This window comes from Ambystoma mexicanum, chromosome 13 (genome assembly GCF_040938575.1).
Source record: "Ambystoma mexicanum isolate Mex_15411 chromosome 13, UKY_AmexF1_1, whole genome shotgun sequence".
Classification (NCBI taxonomy): Eukaryota; Metazoa; Chordata; class Amphibia; order Caudata; family Ambystomatidae; genus Ambystoma; species Ambystoma mexicanum.
In genome coordinates this window covers 109,231,798-109,255,140 of record NC_090938.1, presented here as the reverse complement: position 1 = coordinate 109,255,140, position 23,343 = coordinate 109,231,798, and the positions used below count along the sequence as shown (strand labels likewise).

Sequence of the window (23,343 nt, the reverse complement as noted above, 5' to 3'; positions counted from 1 at the left end):
GATCTTGGAATCCAGGATACTTTTGACTTCAAACTCGAGTTCTCCATCAACTAGAATAGGTTTTGAAGATGTAGTTAGTCGGGTTTGAGGTTGCACAGGTTTTAATAGAGAGACGTGGAAGACCGGATGTATCTTCATGTGAGGGGGCAAGTCCAACTTGACCGCTACTGGATTTACTATGGTAGTGATGGAATAGGGACCAAGGTATCTTGGGTTGAATGTGCGTGGTCCTTTTAGAGGTAGATATTTGGTGGATAACCAGACTTGATCTCCTACTTGATATTGGGGGCTTCCTTCCGATGTTGGTCTGCTCCTTTCTTGTATTGTTCTTTAGCCCTTAGAAGGTGAGAAACGGCTTCCTTAAAGGCTTGGGTGATTGTAGAATGCAGGTGGTCTACTGCTGGTGTTCCAAGAACTTGGAGTGGATCCAACTCCGAAGTTCGAGGGTGACTACCGTATAAAAGAAAAAACGGGGTCTTCCCAGTTCCCGAGTGGACAGTGTTATTGTAGGCATATTCTGCTATCCAAAGGATATCTTTCCAAGTTTTTTCAGTTTGTTGTAGCATGCAGCGCAAATACTGTTCCAGAGTTTGATTGGTCCTCTCGGTTTGTCCGTCGGTTTGAGGGTGGTGGCTGGTCGAAAGTCTCACATCAAGTCTCACAGCAACTTCGCCAAAAATGAGAAATAAATTGACTACCTCGATCCGAAATTAGAACTGAAGGAAAACCGTGCAGTCGGACGATGTTTTCGAGAAATTCTCGGGCCAGAGTTGCTGCTGTTGGTAAGCCTTTGAGTGGAATGAAATGCGCCATCTTGGAGAATAGGTCCACGATGACTAGGATCGTATTGTATCCGGAGCATGGGGGTAGATCGGTGATGAAGTCCATAGAAAGCGTATGCCAAGGGCGAGGCGGGATGTCAATAGGGCGTAAGAGGCCGGCTGGTTTTTCCTTTTGACTCTTGTTTTGGGCGCATACTCCACAGGACATTATAAAGTCTCTGATATCTTTTTTCCAAGACGGCCACCAGAAGTAGCGCTTGATCTTTTCCGAGGTCTTGGTCATACCGGGATGTCCTTCCATTAAAGAATCGTGATAACAAGAGATTACCTTTTTCTGTAAATCTGTGCTGGGCAGGTATAACCGTTCTTGGAAATATAATAGGTTGTCCTTCACCGTAAAGTCCTTTCCCTGCAGATGCCAATTCTGTATGTCTGCTGGAGTTACCAGTAGCCTGGCTTTATCCTTAACTTCCTCTATGGATTGTGTGGCGATTACACCTAGAATTCTTTGTTCGGGAATGATAGGTACAGGTTTAGGATTGATCAAATGTTCTTCCACTCCCATCCGAGAAAGGGCATCAGCTTTACCGTTTTTTGTACCAGGTCGATAGGTAATTATGAAGTCAAACTCGGCAAAGAATAGTGCCCAACGGAGTTGCCTAGAGGATTGAGCTTTTGCGGTTTTCAAATATTGCAGGTTTCGGTGATCTGTAATCACAGTAACGGTGTGTCGGGCCCCCAGAAGATAATGCCGCCAAGCCTTAAAGGCGGACTTGATAGCTAGAAGTTCCTTATCAGTAATAGTGTAATTGATTTCAGGAGGCGAGAATTTGCGGGACCAAAATGCCACGGGATGCAACTGATTGGTTACTGGGTCCTTTTGTGATAGAACTGCCCCCATGGCAAGGCTCGAAGCATCAGTTTCAACGATGTAGGGGAGTTCTGGGCGCGGATGTTTTAAGATCGGTGCAGAGATAAATCTAGTCTTCAAATTCTGGAAAGCTTGTTCCGCCTCGGTAGACCATTCAAAACGTTTGTTTTTCTTTAACAAGGCGGTGATGGGCTGGACTATTCGAGGGAATTCGGGGATAAACCTGCGGTAAAAGTTAGCGAAGCCTAACATGCTTTGAACACCTTTTACGGAGGATGGCGATGGCCATTTGAGAATTGCATCGACCTTCTTTGAATCCATACGCACTCCGCTAGGTGATAATATGAATCCCAAGAATTCAACTTCAGTCACGTTGAAAACACATTTTTCCAATTTAGCGAAAAGTTTGTGTTGACGCAATCTCTCGAGGACTATTTTCACATGTTTCCGATGTTCAGTTTCCGATGAAGAATAAACGAGGATGTCGTCAATGTAAACAACAACACACACATCTATGAGCTCTCTGAGGACATCATTCATAAAATATTGAAAGGCGGCCGGGGCATTGCAAAGTCCGAAGGGCATGACCTGATATTCAAATAGCCCATACTTGGTGCGGAAGGCCGTCTTCCATTCATCGCCCTCTTTTACTCGTACCAAGTGGTAGGCTCCTCTAAGATCCAGCTTTGTATATATGCATGCTTTTCTGACTTGGTCCAGGAGTTCAGGGATCAAAGGTAACGGATATCTATTCTTAACGGTGATCTGGTTCAGGGCGCGATAATCTATACAAGTTCTAAGGTCCCCTTCTTTTTTTGGAACGAAGAACAAAGCTGAGGAAGCAGGGGACTTGGAAGGACGAATAAACCCATTCGCTAGGTATTGATCCAGGTATTGTCGGAGGTGAAGATTCTCAGGCTCGGTGAGGGCATAAATTCTACTACAAGGAGGAGTAGATCCAGGTATCAGGTGTAACGCTCACCTGATTCCCGTAGAGGCGCCGGTCTTGACTGGGCGTATACCTTATCTTCAAAGGTGATGTGTAACACACGGCTGGCTCTTTGGGCTGGACCTCTGTGCACTGTATGTCTGACTCGAAGGGTAAGATGTCTGCAGATAGAAAATATGGGATTAAGGAACTGGGTTATTGAATGTCTCTCTCTTCTTCCCTTTCTCTTCTCCTGTAGAACCCCAAAGGTTAACGCTCTCACCTTAGGTAAGTGAACGCCGTGCTCTCCATCTGCCTCGGGGCAGGGTGCTGTAACCAGTTTCTTCACTGGATAAGGGGAGCAGGCCTCTTGACTTCAGAGGACTGCTGTCCGTCGTTTACTGCACGAACGGTAAGTTTCGAGTAATTCTAATGTCTTTAAAGTCTTTAGTAATGATGTTTCTTGTTTTGCAGGGTTCCGGCGATGGCGGATGACGGGCTGAAGTGAGTTGAAGATGGAGCCCGTGTGATGAATAGAAGCGCCTGGAAGCACGTAAGTAAGCGCTTGTTGCCTGCTTCACGATGCGCTCTAACTGTCTTTTTATTTTGCAGGTACAAGTTCGGAGCGGCTGCAGGGTGCCGGAATACCCACTGGGTTAGATGTGGAAAGGAGTTATGGCACGTGAGTATTAAAGTTCCCCAATGTCTTTAAACGCACCTTGTTTTGTCTTTCAGATGCGGGATGCAGCGCCGAAGGCCTCCGGAGCGTGCGAAGAGTTGGTAAGCTTTTGTCTTTCAGATGCCGGAATGCAGTGTGAAGACCTCCGGAGCGCACAAAGAGTAGGTAAGCCTTTGTCTTTCAGATTCCGGAATGCAGCGCGAGGCGTTGGTGACAGCCGATGGACCAGGTAAGTGAAGAGCTGTCACTGAAGACCGTAATGCTAACCTGTTCTTTCTTGTCTTTATAGGTGTTGCTGAAGACTGGATTCAGGATGGTAAGCCTTTTTCCTTAGGCCCAGGATCAGATGCAGAAGACACGATGAGCGTTCTGCTGCAGAGGATGCAGAATAACGCAAAGCAAGATTCATCCATCGGGTTTGGTTTAAATAGCCCCCTGTAGTGCTTAGGTGTCTCCTTCCACAGCCACGCCTAGGTAAGAAAAGAGTTCCTGCTTTCCAGAAGAGTTCCAGTGTTCTGAATCTAGGGAGTGGCTCCTGCCCCACCCAACAGGAAAAGTAGTTCCAAACAGAAGAGGATCAGAGGCTCAACTGGCAGGCAAGTAAGCAGCATGGTCTGCTGCAGGTAAGTCCACCCAAGCATTATGAGCCCGGCGCTTCCACGGCTGGGACTGGGCATATTTATGAGCCTGGTGCCACTGGCGCCAGGACTGGGTCCAAAAGGTCCCAATTGGGACTGGTTGGCACTCGGAACCTGGGTTATGGATCTGCTTCCAAGGGAGTTGGGAAAACCCTGACCTTTTGGAAGCAGAGATCATGACAGTACCCCCCCTCAAGGCCCCTCCCAAACCGGGCTTCTCCGGGGGTTTTGGCTTGTCAGGAAATGTTCGGTGAAATCTTTTGATTAGGCGAGGAGCGTGGACATATTCAGCATGTTCCCAGGATCTCTCTTGGGGGCCGTAGCCTTTCCAGTCAATTAGGTAAAATAGTTTAGATTTGGAGATCTTGGAGTCCAGAATGCTTTTGACTTCAAACTCGAGTTCTCCATCAACTAGGATAGGTTTTGGAGATTTAGTTAGTCGGGTTTGAGGTTGCACGGGTTTTAATAGAGAGATGTGGAAGACCGGATGTATCTTCATGTGCGGGGGCAAGTCCAACTTGACCGCTACTGGGTTTACTATGGTAGTGATGGAATAGGGACCAAGGTATCTTGGGTTGAATGTGCGTGGCCTTTTTAGAGGTAGATATTTGGTGGATAACCAGACTTGATCCCCTACTTGATATTGAGGGGCTTCCTTCCGATGTTGATCTGCTCCTTTCTTGTATTGTTCTTTAGCCCTTTGAAGGTGAGAAACAGCTTCCTTAAAGGCTTGGGTGATTGTAGAATGCAGGTAGTCTACTGCTGGTGTTTCAAGATCTTGGAGGGGATCCAACTCCGAGGTTCGAGGGTGACTGCCGTACAAAAGAAAAAACGGGGTTTTCCCAGTTCCCGAATGGACAGAGTTATTGTAGGCATATTCGGCTATCCAAAGGATGTCTTTCCAAGTTTTTTCAGTTTGTTGCAGCATGCAGCGTAAATACTGTTCCAGAGTTTGATTGGTCCTCTCGGTTTGTCCGTCGGTCTGAGGGTGGTGACTGGTCGATAGTCTCACATCAATTTGAGCCGACCGACAGCAACTTCGCCAGAAATGAGAAATAAATTGACAACCTCGATCCGAAATTAGAACCGAAGGAAAACCATGCAGTCGGACGATGTTTTCGAGAAATTCTCGGGCCAGAGTTGCTGCTGTTGGCAAGCCTTTGAGCGGAATGAAATGTGCCATCTTGGAGAATAAGTCCACGATTACTAGAATCGCATTGTATCCGGAGCATGGAGGTAGATCAGTGATGAAGTCCATAGAAAGGGTATGCCAAGGGCGAGGTGGGATGTCAATAGGGCGTAAGAGGCCTGCTGGTCTTTCCTTTTGACTCTTGTTTTGGGCGCATACTCCACAGGACATTATAAAGTCTCTGATATCTTTTTTCCAAGACGGCCACCAGAAGTAGCGCTTGATCTTTTCTGAGGTCTTGGCCATACCGGGATGTCCTTCCATTAAAGAATCGTGATAACAAGAGATTACTTTTTTCTGTAAATCTGTGCTGGGTAGGTATAATCGTTCTTGGAAATACAATAAGTTGTCCTTTACTGCAAAGTCCTTTCCCTGCAGATGCCAATTCTGTATGTCTGCTGGAGTTACAAGTTGCCTGGCTTTATCCTTAACTTCCTCTATGGATTCTGTGGCGATTACACCCATAATTTTTTGTTCGGGAATGATTGGTACAGGTTTAGGGTTGATCAAGTGTTCTTCCACTCCCATCCGAGAAAGGGCATCAGCTTTACCGTTCTTTGTACCAGGTCGATAGGTAATTATGAAGTCGAACTCGGCAAAGAATAATGCCCAACGGAGTTGTCTAGAGGATTGGGCTTTTGCGGTTTTCAAATATTGCAGGTTTCGGTGATCCGTAATCACAGTAACGGTGTGTCAGGCCCCCAGCAGATAATGCCGCCAAGCCTTAAAGGCAGACTTGATAGCCAGAAGTTCCTTGTCAGTAATCGTGTAATTGATTTCAGGAGGCGAGAATTTGCGGGACCAAAATGCCACGGGATGCAACTGATTGGTTACCGGGTCCTTTTGTGATAGAACTGCCCCCATGGCAAGGCTTGAAGCATCAGTTTCCACGATGTAGGGGAGTTCGGGGCGAGGGTGTTTTAAGATTGGTGCAGAGGTAAATTTAGTCTTCAAATCCTGGAAAGCTTGTTCCGCCTCGGTAGACCATTCAAAACGTTTGTTTTTCTTTAACAAGGCAGTGATGGGCTGGACTATTCGAGAGAATTCGGGGATAAACCTGCGGTAAAAGTTAGCGAAGCCTAACATGCTTTGCACACCTTTTACGGAGGATGGTGATGGCCATTTGAGAACTGCATCGACCTTCTTTGAATCCATACACACTCCGCCAGGTCATAATATGAATCCCAAGAATTCAACTTCAGTCACGTTGAAAACACATTTTTCCAACTTAGCGAAAAGTTTGTGTTGACGCAATCTTTCGAGGACCATTTTCACGTGTTTCCGATGTTCAGATTCCGATGAAGAATAAACAAGGATGTCGTCAATGTAAACAACAACACACACATCTATGAGCTCTCTGAGGACATCGTTCATAAAATATTGAAAGGCGGCCGGGGCATTGCAAAGTCCGAAGGGCATGACCTGATATTCAAATAGCCCATACTTGGTGCGGAAGGCCGTCTTCCATTCATCGCCCTCTTTTACTCGTACCAAGTGGTAAGCTCCTCTAAGATCCAGCTTTGTATATATGCATGCTTTTCTGACTTGGTCCAGGAGTTCAGGGATCAAAGGTAACGGATATCTATTCTTAACGGTGATCTGGTTCAGGGAGCGATAATCTATACAAGTTCTAAGGTCTCCTTCCTTTTTTGGAACGAAGAACAAAGCTGAAGAAGCAGGGGACTTGGAAGGACGAATAAACCCATTTGCCAGGTATTGATCCAGGTATTGTCGAAGGTGAAGGTTCTCAGGCTCGGTGAGGGCATAAATTCTACTACAAGGAGGAGTAGATCCAGGTATCAGGTCTATCTGGCAGTCATAAGACCTATGAGGAGGTAGAGAGTTAGCCTGATCCTTCCGGAAAACATCTTGGTATTCTAGGTATTCGGGAGGTAACTGGGGAGTCTCTGAAGAAATTGCTGCCAGTGCAACACCAGGTGGAGGGTGACAAGTAGAGACACATTCTGGAAACTGGACCGTTCTTGCTCGCCAATCGATCAGAGGATTGTGTTTCTCTAACCAAGGTATTCCTAGAATAATCTGAAACTGAGGGGCCTTGATCACATCGAACACGATCTTCTCATGGTGTCCATCTTGACTTACTAGCGTAACCTCTTGAGTGGTATGCGTTACTGGCCCGGAGGCTATCTCCGTACCATCCACCGTAGTAATGACGCCCTTTACAGCCTTGGGACAAAGAGTTAGATTCATCCTCAAAACCATTTCATGATCCACATAATTGCCGATGGCACCGCTGTCGACGTAAGCTTCAATTGCATGTAATCGATCCGGATTATCAGGGCTAATGAGGACCATAGGTATCACGAAATGCGAGGTCATGGAACTGGTTTTCACGCTCGGCAAGAGGACCTCTATTCTTGTCGGGCGAGGTTGTTTCCCTGCTCAGAGTTTGTAACTTTGGTAACTGCAGCTCCTACTGCCTTCTTGGCAGGTTTCACCGGACAGTCTCGAAGAAAGTGTCCTGAGTTTCCGCAATAGAGGCATAATTGCAACTGTTTTCTCCTTTCCCGCTCCTTTTGTGTTAGAGGACCTTTCAGACCCCCTATTTGCATGGGTTCCCCGGAGTCTACTCCTTTGGAAGGAGTTGGCGGTTTGGAAAATACTCGAGCATCAAACTTGCAACGATCGGCCTTCCTGTTCTGCAGTCTGTGATCTACTTGAACGACTAAGTCTATATAGTCCGAACAATCTTGTGGGGGATTCACTACTTGGGCTAACACATCTTTGAGCTCTCCACGTAGACCTCTATAAAACAGCGTAATCCTTTTGTCCTCAGGCCATTGAGTTTCCACTATCAGTCTGTTGAAAGACGCAATATAAGCCAAAAGGTCTTGATTACCTTGTCGCAACGAAAGAAGCTCATTGTCCAAGGCCTGCCCCTGTGAATGTCTTGCGAACAGTTTTTCCATACTGAGCTGAAAAGCTTGAAAATCATGGAGGACCGGATCATCTTGATTTACTAGAGGGATCGACCAGTCTGCCGCATTGCCACTAAGGTACGAAAGCACGAAAGCTACTTTAGCTTGATCAGTTGGAAAGGCTGCTGGCCGGCATAAGAAATGCAACCGGCACTGATTGATAAATACTGCAAACCTCTTTGGGTCACCAGAAAATCGTTCGGGCGGAGCCAGAGGTACATTCCCAGGTAGGTTGATCTGCACTGGATTCATAGAGGATGTAGAAGGAAGATTTCCCCCAGATGCGGGTAACGGGGTCTGTCCGGCTTGTGACTGTAGCAATTGTCTAGCAAGATCATCTGTTCGCTCCTTGGAAATAATCAGTTCCCTTCTTAGAGCGTTCGTTTCCTGACGGGCTGCATGCACTTCTGCCCTTAGTTCCCCAAGTAACTGGGCTAGCTGGTCGGTATCCGAGGTTTCCATAGCGCCTGGACGGGAGTTTTGTGGTAGGCTTTGCGTTCTGTAACGCTCACCTGATTCCCGTAGAGGCGCCGGTCTTGACTGGGCGTATACCGTATCTTCAAAGGTGATGTGTAACACACGGCTGGCTCTTTGGGCTGGACCTCTGTGCACTGTATGTCTGACTCGAAGGGTAAGATGTCTGCAGATAGAAAATATGGGATTAAGGAACTGGGTTATTGAATGTCTCTCTCTTCTTCCCTTTCTCTTCTCCTGTAGAACCCCAAAGGTTAACGCTCTCACCTTAGGTAAGTGAACGCCGTGCTCTCCATCTGCCTCGGGGCAGGGTGCTGTAACCAGTTTCTTCCCTGGATAAGGGGAGCAGGCCTCTTGACTTCAGAGGACTGCTGTCCGTCGTTTACTGCACGAACGGTAAGTTTCGAGTAATTCTAATGTCTTTAAAGTCTTTAGTAATGATGTTTCTTGTTTTGCAGGGTTCCGGCGATGGCGGATGACGGGCTGAAGTGAGTTGAAGATGGAGCCCGTGTGATGAATAGAAGCGCCTGGAAGCACGTAAGTAAGCGCTTGTTGCCTGCTTCACGATGCGCTCTAACTGTCTTTTTATTTTGCAGGTACAAGTTCGGAGCGGCTGCAGGGTGCCGGAATACCCACTGGGTTAGATGTGGAAAGGAGTAATGGCACGTGAGTATTAAAGTTCCCCAATGTCTTTAAACGCACCTTGTTTTGTCTTTCAGATGCGGGATGCAGCGCCGAAGGCCTCCGGAGCGTGCGAAGATTTGGTAAGCTTTTGTCTTTCAGATGCCGGAATGCAGTGTGAAGACCTCCGGAGCGCACAAAGAGTAGGTAAGCCTTTGTCTTTCAGATGCCGGAATGCAGCGCGAGGCGTTGGTGACAGCCGATGGACCAGGTAAGTGAAGAGCTGTCACTGAAGACCGTAATGCTAACCTGTTCTTTCTTGTCTTTATAGGTGTTGCTGAAGACTGGATTCAGGATGGTAAGCCTTTTTCCTTAGGCCCAGGATCAGATGCAGAAGACACGATGAGCGTTCTGCTGCAGAGGATGCAGAATAACGCAAAGCAAGATTCATCCATCGGGTGTGGTTTAAATAGCCTCCTGTAGTGCTTAGGTGTCTCCTTCCACAGCCACGCCTAGGTAAGAAAAGAGTTCCTGCTTTCCAGAAGAGTTCCAGTGTTCTGAATCTAGGGAGTGGCTCCTGCCCCACCCAACAGGAAAAGTAGTTCCAAACAGAAGAGGATCAGAGGCTCAACTGGCAGGCAAGTAAGCAGCATGGTCTGCTGCAGGTAAGTCCACCCAAGCATTATGAGCCCGGCGCTTCCAGCGCTGGGACTGGGCATATTTATGAGCCTGGTGCCACTGGCGCCAGGACTGGGTCCAAAAGGTCCCATTTGGGACTGGTTGGCACTCGGAACCTGGGTTATGGATCTGCTTCCAAGGGAGTTGGGAAAACCCTGACCTTTTGGAAGCAGAGATCATGACATCAGGTCTATCTGGCAGTCATAAGACCTATGAGGAGGTAGAGAGTTAGCCTGATCCTTCCGGAAAACATCTTGGAATTCTAGGTATTCAGGAGGTAACTGAGGAGCCTCCGAGGAAATTGCTTCCAGTGCAACACCAGGTCGAGGGTGACAAGTAGAGACACATTCTGGAAACTGAACCGTTCTTGCTCGCCAATCGATCTGAGGATTGTGCTTCTCTAACCAAGGAATTCCTAGAATAATCTGGAACTGAGGGGCCTTGATCACATCGAACACGATCTTCTCATGGTGTCCATCTTGACTTACTAGCATCACTTCTTGGGTGGTATGCATTACTGGTCCGGAGGCTATCTCCGTACCATCCACCGTAGTAATGACGTCCTTTACAGCCTTTGGACAAAGAGTCAGATTCATCCTCAAAACCATTTCATGATCCACATAATTGCCGATGGCACCGCTGTCGACGTAAGCTTCAATCGCATGTAATCGATCCGGATGTTCAGGGCTAATGAGGACCATAGGTATCACGAAATGCGAGGTCACGGAACTGGTTTTAACGCTCGGCAAGAGGACCTCTATTCTTGTCGGGCGAGGTCGTTTCCCTGCTCAGAGTTTGTGACCCTGGTAACTGCAGCTCCTACTGCCTTCTTGGCTGGTTTCACCGGACAGTCTCGAAGAAAGTGCCCCGAGTTTCCGCAATAGAGGCATAATTGCAGCTGTTTTCTCCTTTCCCGCTCCTTTTGTGTTAGTGGTCCTTTCAGGCCCCCTATTTGCATGGGTTCCCCGGAGTCTACTCCTTTGGTAGGAGTTGGTGGTTTGGAAAATACTCGAGCATCAAACTTGGAACGATCGGCCTTCCTGTTCTGCAGTCTGTGGTCAATTTGAACGACTAAGTCAATATAGTCCGAACAGTCTTGCGGGGGATTCACTACTTGGGCTAACACATCTTTGAGCTCTCCACGTAGACCTCTATAAAACAGCGTAATCCTTTTGTCCTCAGGCCATCGAGTTTCCACTATCAGTCTGTTGAAAGACGCAATATAAGCCAAAAGGTCTTGATTACCCTGTCGCAATGAAAGGAGCTCATTGTCCAAGGCCTGCCCCTGTGAATGTCTTGCAAACAGTTTTTCCATACTGAGCTGAAAAGCTTGAAAATCATGGAGAACCGGATCATCTTGATTAACTAGAGGGATCGACCAGTCTGCCGCATTGCCACTAAGGTACGAAAGCACGAAAGCTACCTTAGCTTGATCAGTTGGAAAGGCTGCTGGCCGGCATAAGAAGTGCAACCGGCACTGATTAATAAATACTGCAAACCTCTTTGGGTCACCAGAAAATCGTTCGGGCGGAGCCAGAGGTACATTCCCAGGTAGGTTGATCTGCACTGGGTTCGTAGAGGATGTTGAAGGAAGATTTGCCCCTGATGCGGGTAACAGAGTTTGTCCGGCTTGTGACTGTAGAAATTGTCTAGCGAGATCGTCTGTTCGCTCCTTGGAAATAATCAGTTCCCTTCTTAGAGCATTCGTTTCCTGACGGGCTGCATGCACTTCTGCTCTTAGTTCCCCAAGTAACTGGGCTAGCTGGTCGGTATCCGAGGTTTCCATAGCACCTGGGTGGGAGTTTTGCGATAGGCTTTGCGTTCTGTAACGCTCACCTGATTCCCACAGAGGCGCCGGTCTTGACTGGGTGAATGCCGTATCTTCAAAGGTGATGTGCAACACACGGTTGGCTCTTTGGGCTGGACCTCTGTGCACTGTATGTCTGACTCGAAGAGTAAGATGTCTGCAGATAGAAAATATGGGATTAATGAACTGGGGTTATTGGGTGCCTCTCTCCTCTTCCCTTTCTCTTCTCCTGTAGAACCCCAAAGGTTAACACCCTCACCTTAGGTAAGTGAACGCCGAGCTCTCCATCTGCCTCGGGGCAGGGTGCCGTAACCAGTTTCTTCACTGGATAAGGGTGCAGGCCTCTTGACCTCAGAGGACTACTGTCCGTCGTTAACTGCACGAACTGTAAGTTCTGGGCACTTCAAATGTCTTAAAAGTCTTTTGTAATGATATCTCTTGTTTTGCAGGGTTCCGGCGATGGCAGATGGCGGGCTGATGAGAGTTGAGGATCGAACCCGCGTGAGGAATAGAAGCGCCTGGAAGCACGTAAGTAAGCGCTTGTAGCCTGCTTCACAATGCGCACTAACTGTCCCTTTTATCTTGCAGGTACAAGTTCGGAGCTTTAGAGAAGCTGAAGGGTGCTGGAATACCCACTGGATTCGGCGTGGGAAGGAGTAATGGCACGTGAGTAATAAAGTTGCCCAATGTCTTTAAACGCACCTTCTTTTGTCTTTCAGATGCGGGATGCAGCGCCGAAGGCCTCCGGAGCGTGCGAAGAGCTGGTAAGCTTTTGTCTTTCAGATGCCGGAATGCAGTGCGAAGACCTCCGGAGCATGCGAAGAGTAGGTAAGCCTTTGTCTTTCAGATGCCGGAATGCAGCGCGAGGCGTTGGTGACAGCCGATGGACCAGGTAAGAGATGCGCTGCCACTGAAGACCGTAGTGCTAACCTGTTCTTTCTTTGTCTTTACAGGTGCTGCTGAAGACTGGATTCCAGGATGGTAAGCCTTTGTTCCCTTAGGCCCAGGATCAGAAGCAGAAGACACGATGAGCGTTCTGCTGCAGAGAATGCAGAATAACGCAAAGCAAGATTCATCCATCGGGTGTGGTTTAAATAGCCTCCTGTAATGCTTAGGTGTCTCCTTCAACAGCCACGCCTAGGTAAGAAAAGAGTTCCTGCTTTCCAGAAGAGTTCCAGTGTTCTGAACCTAGGGAGTGGCTCCTGCCCCACCCAACAGGAAAAGTAGTCCCAAACAGAAGAGGATCAGGGGTTCAACTGGCAGGTAAGTAAGCAGCATGGTCTGCTGCAGGTAAGTCCACCCAAGCATTATGAGCCCGGCGCTTCCAGCGCTGGGACTGGGCATCTTTATGAGCCTGGTGCCACTGGCGCCAGGACAGGGTCCAAAAGGTCCCAATTGGGACTGGCTGGCACTCGGAACCGGGGTTATGGGTCTGCTTCCAAGGGAGTCGGGCAAGTCCTGATCTTTTGGAAGCAGAGATCATGACAATCCCTGGATCTCAGGTGATCCCGCATTTAGTCCTATCGCGGCTTACCGATACTAGGAACTTAGCAGGTGGTTATCACACTACTGGTAACCTATCCAAACTAACTACTGGGGTGTGAGGGTGGGTCCGTTGTATCTCCCGCAATCATGTATCCTTTTATAATGTGCGCCCGTAGCCTTCTCCTTAAGATCTAACTCTTCTGCCACCTTATGTTTGCCCTATCTTATATTCAAGTCCCAATGTCATAGTTTATACAGCACCTCAGCCTCTGGAACCGCTGCTTTACTTCTTTGTTTTGTCCTCCTTCTGTTTGCTGTCCCAGACGGGCAATTCTGTCCATCCAGCCACTCTGTTGCATCCTCTGGGGTTTAAAAAAAAGGGCCTTGTTCTTGTGAAACACTTTCAGTTTCGCCGGGTACATCAATATGTACTTAAAGCCCGCCTCCCGCAGCCTCTTCTTCACTGTCCCATAGTTCAGTCGCCTTCTCTGCACTAGGAGAGTATAGTCTGGGTACGCCGTGATAGCCGCGGATGCCCTTTGTATTGTACCCCCTTTTCGGAAGAATTCCAGGATCTTCTCCCTGTCTCGGTAGTTCAAGATTTTGGCAATTATCGGTCTTGGGGGGGGGGGCTCGGGGGGGTCTCCTGGCGGTGGTTTTCTTGTCAGGGCTCTGTGCGCTCTCTCCACCTCGAACTCCTGGGTAAGTGCCCCGCCCTCTATTTCTTGCAGCAACATGGTCTTGACGTAATCAGTGGGGTTTGGTCCTTCTTCTCCTTCCGGGAGCCTCACGATGCATATGTTGTTTCTGCAGGCCCGTCCTTCTGCTTCCTCTGCTCTGTTTTCCAGGTTGCTCACTTGTTGCCGCAGTATGTGGATCTCCGAGGCGTGTGACGTGCAGGCAGCTGTGTTTGAGTTTGCTTCCTTCTCCAGTTCGCCTGTGCGTTCCACTATTATCTTTACGTCTTGTATCAGTAGGTTCACATCCTCTTGTACTGCTCCAATTTTGAGGTCCAGTGATGATTTGATTTTGACCATGGCTGCCTCCAGTTTGGTTTCCCATGCAATTTTCAGGTCCGCAATCGCGTCCAGGATCTGTTGATCATTTTCGCGCTGGGGCAGTGTCTGTTTGCGGGTTCCTTTCTCTGTTCCTGGCTCCCTCGAATGACTGAGGTGTTTTTGTGAATTCCTCCATTGTTGATTGTTTCCCTTTTGTTTTGGGCAACTTGGATGCCATCCTGGTGCCACCTAGAATATCGGATCACAGTAGTTGGGGCTAGTCTCTCAGGCCCTTCATCCAGCCCCGGCTCGTCTAGTGCTTGGTTCTAATCGGGAGCTGCCCGCAGCGCCCGCTAGGTGTGGGGTATGTCCGCAGATATTAGGGCGCCTTAAGGTGCACTGGTTAGATGTGTGGGCCCAGGATCAGCGGTCTCTTGCTGTGCCTCCCAAAAGCAGTATTGGTTATTGTTTTGGTATATACTCCGTGGTGTAGTTCTGTGCACTTCTCATGCTTGCTTAGTGCTGGGCTGGGCTCACTCTAGCTGATCTCTGTGCGGCCTCATGAGCGTGGCAGGCTTTTGTTCATCCTATGGAGCTCCTCTAGGTCTTAGTCCAGGTCGGTTCCCCATCTGCCTCCTCACCGTGCTCTGCTGGTCATTCTAGAAGTTTTCTCAGGCCTGGTGGTCAAGTGTCCTCGTACGTGCTGACCTGTGAGTCCAGTGCCTGCTGTGTAGTCTTGGTCAGTCTTCTGTGCAGTCCTTACTTCCACCTTCTGCTGGTGTTGTTTGCTGGTACACCCTACAGTTCTGCGTGGGCACCAGTCTTATGGCCTGTGACCTTGCGTTGACTTCAAGTTGCCGCAGAGCCTTGTGCCCTCTGTTCTTGTCGCCTTTGTCTGCGGTGTTCCAGTTACATCTCTGTCCACTGCTATTGCCCCAGCTGCTGATTAGGAACCCCGCACCGGGGCAGCAGCCTTGTGGTCCCCGTTGCCGTTTGGCAGGAGTATCACTGGCTAGTTAGCTACCTGGGTACTTGCTTTGTTCTGCTTATGTGCAGGGTGCTGTTAGCTCCGCTTCCCAGGCCTGTCACCCCTTTTACATCCATGGGTCTACCCCAGCTACTCCTGCACTTGCTGGTTATCTTGCCACAGAACTGTCTCATGTGTTTTCCACTCCTGCAGCTGGTGGTGGGGTCTGCAGGTTCACTATAGGTTGAATGATCTTGTAACACAGACCTAGATCCGTCCAACTTGTGCCTCATTTACTTCCAGTACACATGAGGATACGGCTCTCTCCTCTTCTGTCTGCTTCCTGGCTCATAGGGTCTCAGATGAGAGCTGCTGGTTTTTTCACAACTGAGTGGAAGCTATGGTGCAGGGTCACATGCTGGGTTCGGCTTCTGTGCAAATTGACATTGCTGTGTCTGGTTGTGGGCTGAAGCTTACAGGCATCGAGCTGCCACCTAACTGATTGTTTTTTGGGAGCCGCTCCCCTTTTGGGCGTATTATCTTATCCGTCATTCAACTTCAGTGTGCTGCCATACCTCAGGCCATTTTCATATCCAGAGGACCTCACTATGGTGCTAGGTTGCGTGCAGTTGCTACAAGTACACAGAGCTTCGTTCCAAGCTCTGTGTCAGTGTTCAAAGCAAACTCTCACTTTCGTGCTTTAATCCTTGTTGTGCTCGCCGTGTCAAAAAAAAAAAAACATCCCTCGTCTGTCCTTCGTGTCCGGGCTTCCTTCCTCTCCACGAGTGTCGGGCTTCTTCTTTCCCTTTTCCGCAACAGTTGCAGACTCCTATTCCCCATCCGCCGTGCCCGATCTTTTGTGCGGTTAAATCTGTATCTGTCGATCGTTATTCAGGTTCAGTCTCCGGCGTGGAGGAGCTAACCTCTGCTGTACACGACGGCGCCGCACTTGCTTAAGTCACAGCACTGTGGCTGTGATCGTGGTTAAAGTACCCACAGTGGGCCAGGCTGCACCTTAACTCACTGCTCCGTCTGACGATCCGGTTCACCACTGTACAATTTCTTCTGTTTTCATTCCCAGGAGCGGTCCATGTGAATATGTCAGAGTCCTGAATTGCAATGCGGGTTCACCGCACCCGGGATCCTTTGTTCTCATAGGGCGGCCATCTTGCCCTTCATGTCTCGGGACTCCGCTGTTCTGGTCCTGCTCGTAACTCACTCCTACTGTGGGTCTGCAAAAGAGTTTTGGATGCTTCCTTCTGCTTATGAGCGTTCCAGGATCATTTCGGATCCGCAGGAGACAACGAGAAACCCAGCCTACCTCATGGCTAGTTAGCCACGCCCCCCTCGATCCCAAGGTTCTTATCCTCAAAGGTAGAAGTAGAAAGAGGGCCCAGAATGGGTGGCCAGCAAGCGAGAGGAAAGGAGGGAGCTTGTGTTCCAATGAGGAGGATCTCAGTCTTACTGGCATTAAGGAAGAGATCATTGGCGGCACACCACTCCTGGATTGCGGACAGATAGTCTGGAATGAGAGAAGGAGTAGAGGCTGCCGAGGGGAGCCTGAAAGAGAGCTGGGTGTCATCCGCATAAGACTGAAAGTTGGAGCAGAGAGCAGCGATGCAGTGGGCAAGCGGTGCCAGGTGTTGGTTGAACAGCCAGGGAGAAAGGGTAGACCCCTGATGTACACCACAGGTAGAGAGAGAGAGATAGAAGAGAGGAAGGACCCCAGCTGGACCTCAGAGGGTCGATCAGTGAGAAAGGAGGTCAGGCAGGCCAGTGCCTGATCAGTGATACCCAGGTTATCACAGAGGCGATTGAGCAGGATGGCATGGTTGACCGTATCATAAGCAGAAGAAAGATTGAGGAGAATGAGGACAGAAGGAATGTTTGAATCAAGGTTAGAGAGCAGGTCTTCACAGATGTTCAGGAGAGCAGTTTCCGTGCTCTGGCTGCTCTGAAGCCAGACTGGTGGTCTTGGAGACAACCAACAGATCAGTGTGAAGATTAAGCTGGGAAATGGCCAGCTTTTCCAAGAGTTTTCGCAGGAAAGGAGTGATGGAGATCGGGGAATAGTTAGCCGGAGAGGAAGGATAGGCAGAGGGTTTCTTAAGGAGGGGGTGCACAAGGGAGTGCTTAAGGGGGAGGGGAAGGTTCCAGTGGCAAAGGGGTGATCGCAGAAATCGGCCAGGACTGGAGCAAGCGTGTCAATGTGGTCCTTAATGGTTCTGGAAGAACAGAGAAGAACCTGTTTTGACAAGACTTTCATAGATCAGACTTATCTAGAAACGTCATCAGGGGTGAACAAGGGAAAGGAGGTGAACAGAGGAGGCCATAGGCAGGGCAGGAGTGGAGGAGGAGGAGGAGGAGGATGATGAGGAGGAGGAGGAAGAGGAAGAGAGGTTTGACAGGATGTCCTGCGTTTTAGTGATGAAATGAGAAGCCAATGCCTTACAGAGGGCCTGGGAGGGAACAGGAGAGGTAGCTACTGCAGCAGGTTTGGCCAGCTCCTTGCAGTTTTTGAAGAGTTTGGCTGAGTTGTTAGGTGCCGCAGAGATGCGGGCTTGGGTGTGTGCTCTCTTCTTAGTGTGGACAGAGAGTCTGTACTGCCCTTGGACCAGGTGGCAGGCCAGTTTGTCAGAGGGTGCACCTGTAGCCCTCCACTTCCACTCAGCCACCCTGCACTTTCGTTTGAGAGTGACAAGTTCGGAGTCGTACCAAGAGTTGCACTTGGATTTGGGCTTTAGGCGAATCCTCATGACAGGGGCAAGTACATCAAGAGTGTCAGAGATAGAGTGATGGAGGTTAGAAATGGCTGTGTCAGGATGTGACTCAGCCAAAGTTGCAGAAGGAGGAGAGAAAGTAGCGGCGAAAGCCTCCACTGACACACGCTTCATGGGTCGGATGACCGAGAAGGTAGGTGGCACTGCTGGAGTCGGCTTGGCCTGAGGGGTAGAGAGAGAGAGAGATGGGAGGAAAGACGAAAGTGATCACACTAGGAGAGAGGAGTGGTGAGAGGGTTAGAGAGGGGGAGGTCTGAGGAGACCAGAACATCCAGGTTGTGCCCTGCAGAGTGAGTCAGCCAGAGGTAAGAAAAGAGAGAGTCGCAGAGGTGGCAAAAGAGTCCTGCAGAAGGACATAAAGCATCCAAGTGGATGTTAAGGACTCAGAGGAGGAGAAGTTGAGAGGTAGAGGCGAGGAGGGAGGAGGAGAGGTCCTCCCACTCAGAGAGGAAGGAGGTTACCTGCCTGGGCGGCCGGTAGATAGTGGCCACAGTGAGAGAAACTCAAGGAGAGATAGAGAGCCTGCAGACCAGGCATTCAAAGGAGTAGTAGTCCTGCATAGGCATGATAGAAGCAGGGATCCACTCTGGGAAGATAAAGGCTACTCCCCCACCGGGATGGTTGGTTCTGGGCGCAGAGAGGGTTGTGTAGCCATCAAGAAGGAGAGTGTCAAAGCTTGTGACAGAGCTGGCCATGAACCACGTCTCGGTCAGACCGAGTACATCTAGACGAAGTTCTTCAAGGAGACGGCAGATGTCAGAGGAGTGTTTGACCGCAGAGCGGGAGTTCAGAGTACCAATGTGGAGCAGGTTGCCCCTTTGCAAGACTTCCAGGGAGGGGTACAGCTCAGAGGTACGCCCTCTGTTAGAGTTGTAGGCGCCCGAGGATGGGCAGAGGAGGAAGAAGGAGAGGGCATGTTTGCCAAGGAAGAGGAGGTGGGTGCCAGAGGGGTGGTGGAGGAAAGAGGCAACAGGGTGGCCGGAGAAGTAGCAGAGACAGCCATAGAGGTGGCAGAAGATGGAGGAGGCAGAGGAGCCCGACAGGGAAGAGAAGGGACAGCAGTAGAAGAAAGGAAGTTGATAAGGTGCGGGGAGCGTCTATCAAACATGTGTTTTTATGCTAGGCAAAGGTAGTAATCCTAATACACTGAGAAATGTCTGTGACACAGACACAATAATGGGAACTGGTTGGCTGTTTCCAAATGGAAAATATTTTTGAGGCTGCGATAGCACTACGTTTCCAGGAACTGAGAATTAAGAATGATGTGCCATGTTTACCAGCTATGTTAGACTTAAGGAAGAGCTGGACTCTAGATGAATCCCTCTTGCAGACCTTCTCAATTTTGGACAGTGGTAAGAGGCCTATGTAAGCACCCCCTATGGCACACTGTGAGTCACTTTTGTTACTGGAGCAGTGGAAAGTGATCTGGATTACTCTTTGGGTGAGAAGTCAGTATCCCCAATGCTAAATTTACAATACAGTCTAACAAAGTACTAAGAGTACATATGACACCTTGCTGTCTCCATTATATAGAGCCTACTACACTATAAACAAGGAGCTGACTTATGGTACAAGGTTTGGTCTGCTACACAATGCAGACATTCTAGGGAGAGGTGATACAGGGAGCTTGGATTGTTCCCTAATGGGGTTGCTTGATGAAGTTAATCTCAGTAGGGCAAAAGGTAGGTGCTTAGTGTTGTGCATTTGCTCATAGTCCTGACCAGACGCAGGATGACCATTTCCTAAAGATCCCAACTGGCCTTTCTACGAGATAATGAGAGCTATTTTTGGGGCCAGCAGAAATGAAGACCACACAGTATTTGGTGTTGGGCTTGGCATGTAGATGAAAACACACTTCGTGGCTTTCCTGAGTGGATTCAATACATCAACCCAATGAACAACTCCCTGAATCTCTGGATGTTGACAAATAACTTCTCAAAGTTCTTCTCTGTGTAGCTTTGCAAGGAGGTTTTGACTCACCACTTTTATTTGTTTATTTATTTATTCATTTAATTTGATAATACGCCCAAACCCTAAGGTGTCAAGGCGTAGGTTAAATGATTACATAAATGCTTGCTGGTTACAGAGTGGCAGTGTTAGGCATTATAATGGTTACAAATAATCGTAGTTATAGAATTCTTGGTTGGCGTTAATACATATTTACAATTTATTCGATACGTCATGGGTGGAAGGTGGTTAGAATTTGTTAAAGAGTCAGGTTTTAAGTAGTTTCTTGTTTGAAGTGTGTATGGGAGGTTTCATTCCTTATGTTGGTTGGGAAGAGAGGTCCAGAGTCTAGGCACTGCTACAGGGAATCTGGAGATGCCTGTTCTTGTGTTCTTAAAGCGGAGGGTAAGTAGGTGATTGTTAGTGTTAGATCTGAGGGATCTGGTAAGTGATTTGCGAGCGAGGCATTGGTTGATATTGGGGCATTCAAGGTGATGCATTTGTGTGCGGTAATTAGTGTTTTATGTATTATTCTAGCTTGTATGGGCAGCCAGTGTGCCTCCCTTCTAGTTTGTGAAATATGGTCGCTTTTTTGATGCCTAATGCTGCTCTTAGTGCTTTGTTTTGCAGTAGTTGCAATTTTGCTAGATTTTTCTTGGTCGTGCCTAGCAAGAGTATGTTACAATAGTCTATCTTGGACATGATAAGGGTTCTTGCTAGCGTGGTACAATTATGTGGGATAAGGAATTGTCTACTGAGAGCAATGAGTTTAGCTGTGTAGACGGTGGAGGAGGATAGTGAGTTGAGGTGTCTACTCATGGTGAGGCTGGAGTCTAAGTATACACCTAGGGTCTTGACTTGATTGGAAATAGTGATGGGAGTACCGTCTATGACAATAGAAGTGTAGTCCTGGTTTAGTTTTTTAAGAGGGCGGCAGCGCGCCTACTATGAGAACCTCTGTCTTTTCGCCGTTGAGGCATAGGCCATTTGATGCCATCCAGTTTTGGATGAGGGAATATATTCTGTTGATGATTATAGTGTCTTGTTCATGAGTACCAGAGATTGGGATGAGTATCTGAGTATCATCCGCAAAGTTAGTATAAATTACTCCCATGGCGTCTAGAGCTGCAAATAGAAGCTTTGTGTAGGCATTATAGAGGGTGTGGGAGAGGCATGATCCTTGAAGTACACCTATAGGTACCCTGATGGAATCAGCCGCCATCTCACCAATGGCTACTCTGGAAGTGCGATCTGATAAGAATGACTTGATCCAGGTGGTGGCATTATTGGAGAAGTGAAAGTTTTTGGAGAGTGTTAGACACAGTTTATCGTGGTCTAGTAAATCGAACGCAGCGGACTGATCGAGTAGTAAAAGGATGCAGAGGTTACCTGAATCTCTAATCGCATCCATCTGATTTTTTTAAGTCCAATAATGCCGTCTCTGTGCTGTTTTTAGGGTGAAAGCCGGATTGTCTATCCCCTAATAAGTGGTGTCTTTCTAAGTAGTCTTGTACTTGTCTATACGCAGTTTTGTAGATTATATGAAGGAGGAAGGGGACTGTGGTGATGGGTTTATAGTTAGTGGGGATGGTGGGGTCTAGTGTGTTTTTTTTAATAGTGGTGTGACCCAAGCTTCTTTGATGATGGGGGGGATGGATTTGGAACTGAAGGATGCATTTATAAACTCAGTAATGCAAGGTGCTAGAGTAGGCGCACAGGTCTTAACTAGTTTTGCAGGAAAGCTATCTCCTTTGCTGTTTGATGGTTTAAGGGATGCGATGCTCTTGAGTACTTGGGCATGGGTAACAGAAGTAAAATTGAATTGAGGTGGTGGTACTGTATTGTTAATTAATACATTAAGCTGGTATTGTTAGGCTCGGCCGTGAGGGCTAGTAGCTTTCTTTTAACTACAATTCTGTCTTGGAGGGAGTTGATTTTGGTGGCTAAAGCATTTTGGATGGTGGTACACCATGCTTTACTTGCAGTGGCTAACTTGGGAGGTGGAATGGGTATTTCCAGTTCCCTAAGTATAGCAAACAATCCTTTGCTACTGGAGGCGGCATTCGTGATCCGTGAGTTGAAGGAGCTGGCTTTATGAGTAATCACTGCGTGATTATATTTTTGCGCAATAGCTTGGAGTTCTTTTTTGGACTCACTAGAGGGGTTCTTTCTAGTTAAGTGTTCTAAAGCTCTTTTGTTTCTTCGAAGTTCAATGAGCTCGTCATTAAACCAGGAATTTCTGCGTTTAGTTTTGGGCAATTTAGATTTAAGTGGAGCTACTTCATCGATGGCGGTTTTCAAGCATGAGTGGTATAGTAAGGAAATATTATCTGGGGTGGTGTTAGATGTGGGCTGGGCGTTGAGCAATTTGTATAGGACTGGGTTAAGTTTTCTGGTGCGAGATTACGTGAGTTTCTCACTAGAATGGGCATAGGTGGAGGAGATGGTGCCTCTTGAGCTATGGCAGTGGCGATGTTGAAACAAATGAGGTGGTGGTCCGATCAGGAAATCTCTAGAATATCTCCGAGGGTAGCATTAGTATTTAGTGTAAGGATCCAATCTAGGGTTCTACCTTCAGTATGGGTTGGAGTGTTGATGATTTGGGAGAACTGCATTTCATGTAGTGCCTTGATGAAGGCTGTGGCTTTATGGACTCGTATGTCATCAAAACCCAGGTTTAAGTCTTCTAATAGGATGACTTTGGTTTTGGGTTTTAAGAGGGGGGTGATGAGTAAGGGGATATCTATGTCTGGATGGTTGATGGAGCTTGGCGCTCTATACACTGTTGATGGTTGTTTTCGGTTTTACACTCTCTGAACTGTAGGGAGGTTTTAGCAATGATGGCTTCACCTCCTCAAATGGCTTCTAGGCGGTCGGTTCTGAGGATGGTGTAGTTAGGTGGGATAGCTAATGTTAGTAATGGGCCTGATGCTTGGTGGAGCCAGGTTTCAGTCATTATTAAGACATCTAATTGGTATTCCAGTATGAGGTCATGGATGTCAATGGCATCTGCACCTAGGCAGCAAACGCTCAATAGGGCACCTTTCCACAGGGTATTGGGTGGAGTCTTGTGTGTTGTAAGGGCGGGATGAGACAGCCTGGCTTATATTATCAGGCTGTGTTTTGGAATGGGAGCGACTGAAGGGGAGACCGTGTATGGCAGGGATTTAAGATTCCTGTAGAAGTTATTGTTAGAGATATGGGAGTGTTTGAGAAGTGGGCTATTTTGTTTCCTGTTAGGCGATGGTGCATCCTGGTGGTCTAAATCTTCTGGTTGCACCCAGTGAAGGACTTTTCAGTAATGGGAAGAGGACTTGGGTCCTGGTGCTGAGGTGTGACTGGCACATGGCACCCAGGCAGGGGGTGATGCGAGTGATGGTATGCGTGTCGGTCTTGTGTATGTAGGGGAAGGCTGTCGTGTTGGGAAGGAATGGTGTGAGGCAGGGGAGTGGATGGTGACTAGGGCAGTAGATGCGGGCCAGGCCTGTTCCTAGATGGATGTTGGCGCCATTGGAGCAGGTTGTGGTGTGGGTACGGCTATTGCACTGAAGGTCAGAAAT

The 23,343-nt window shown here is 48.2% G+C and overlaps 1 protein-coding gene across 1 annotated transcript in view; it reads left to right on the top strand.

Moving 5' to 3' along the window:
- The window catches only part of LOC138520949 (AMP deaminase 1-like), a 2,571,753-nt gene that overhangs the window by 2,305,039 nt on the left and 243,371 nt on the right, over nt 1-23,343 (top strand). The window lies entirely within an intron of this gene.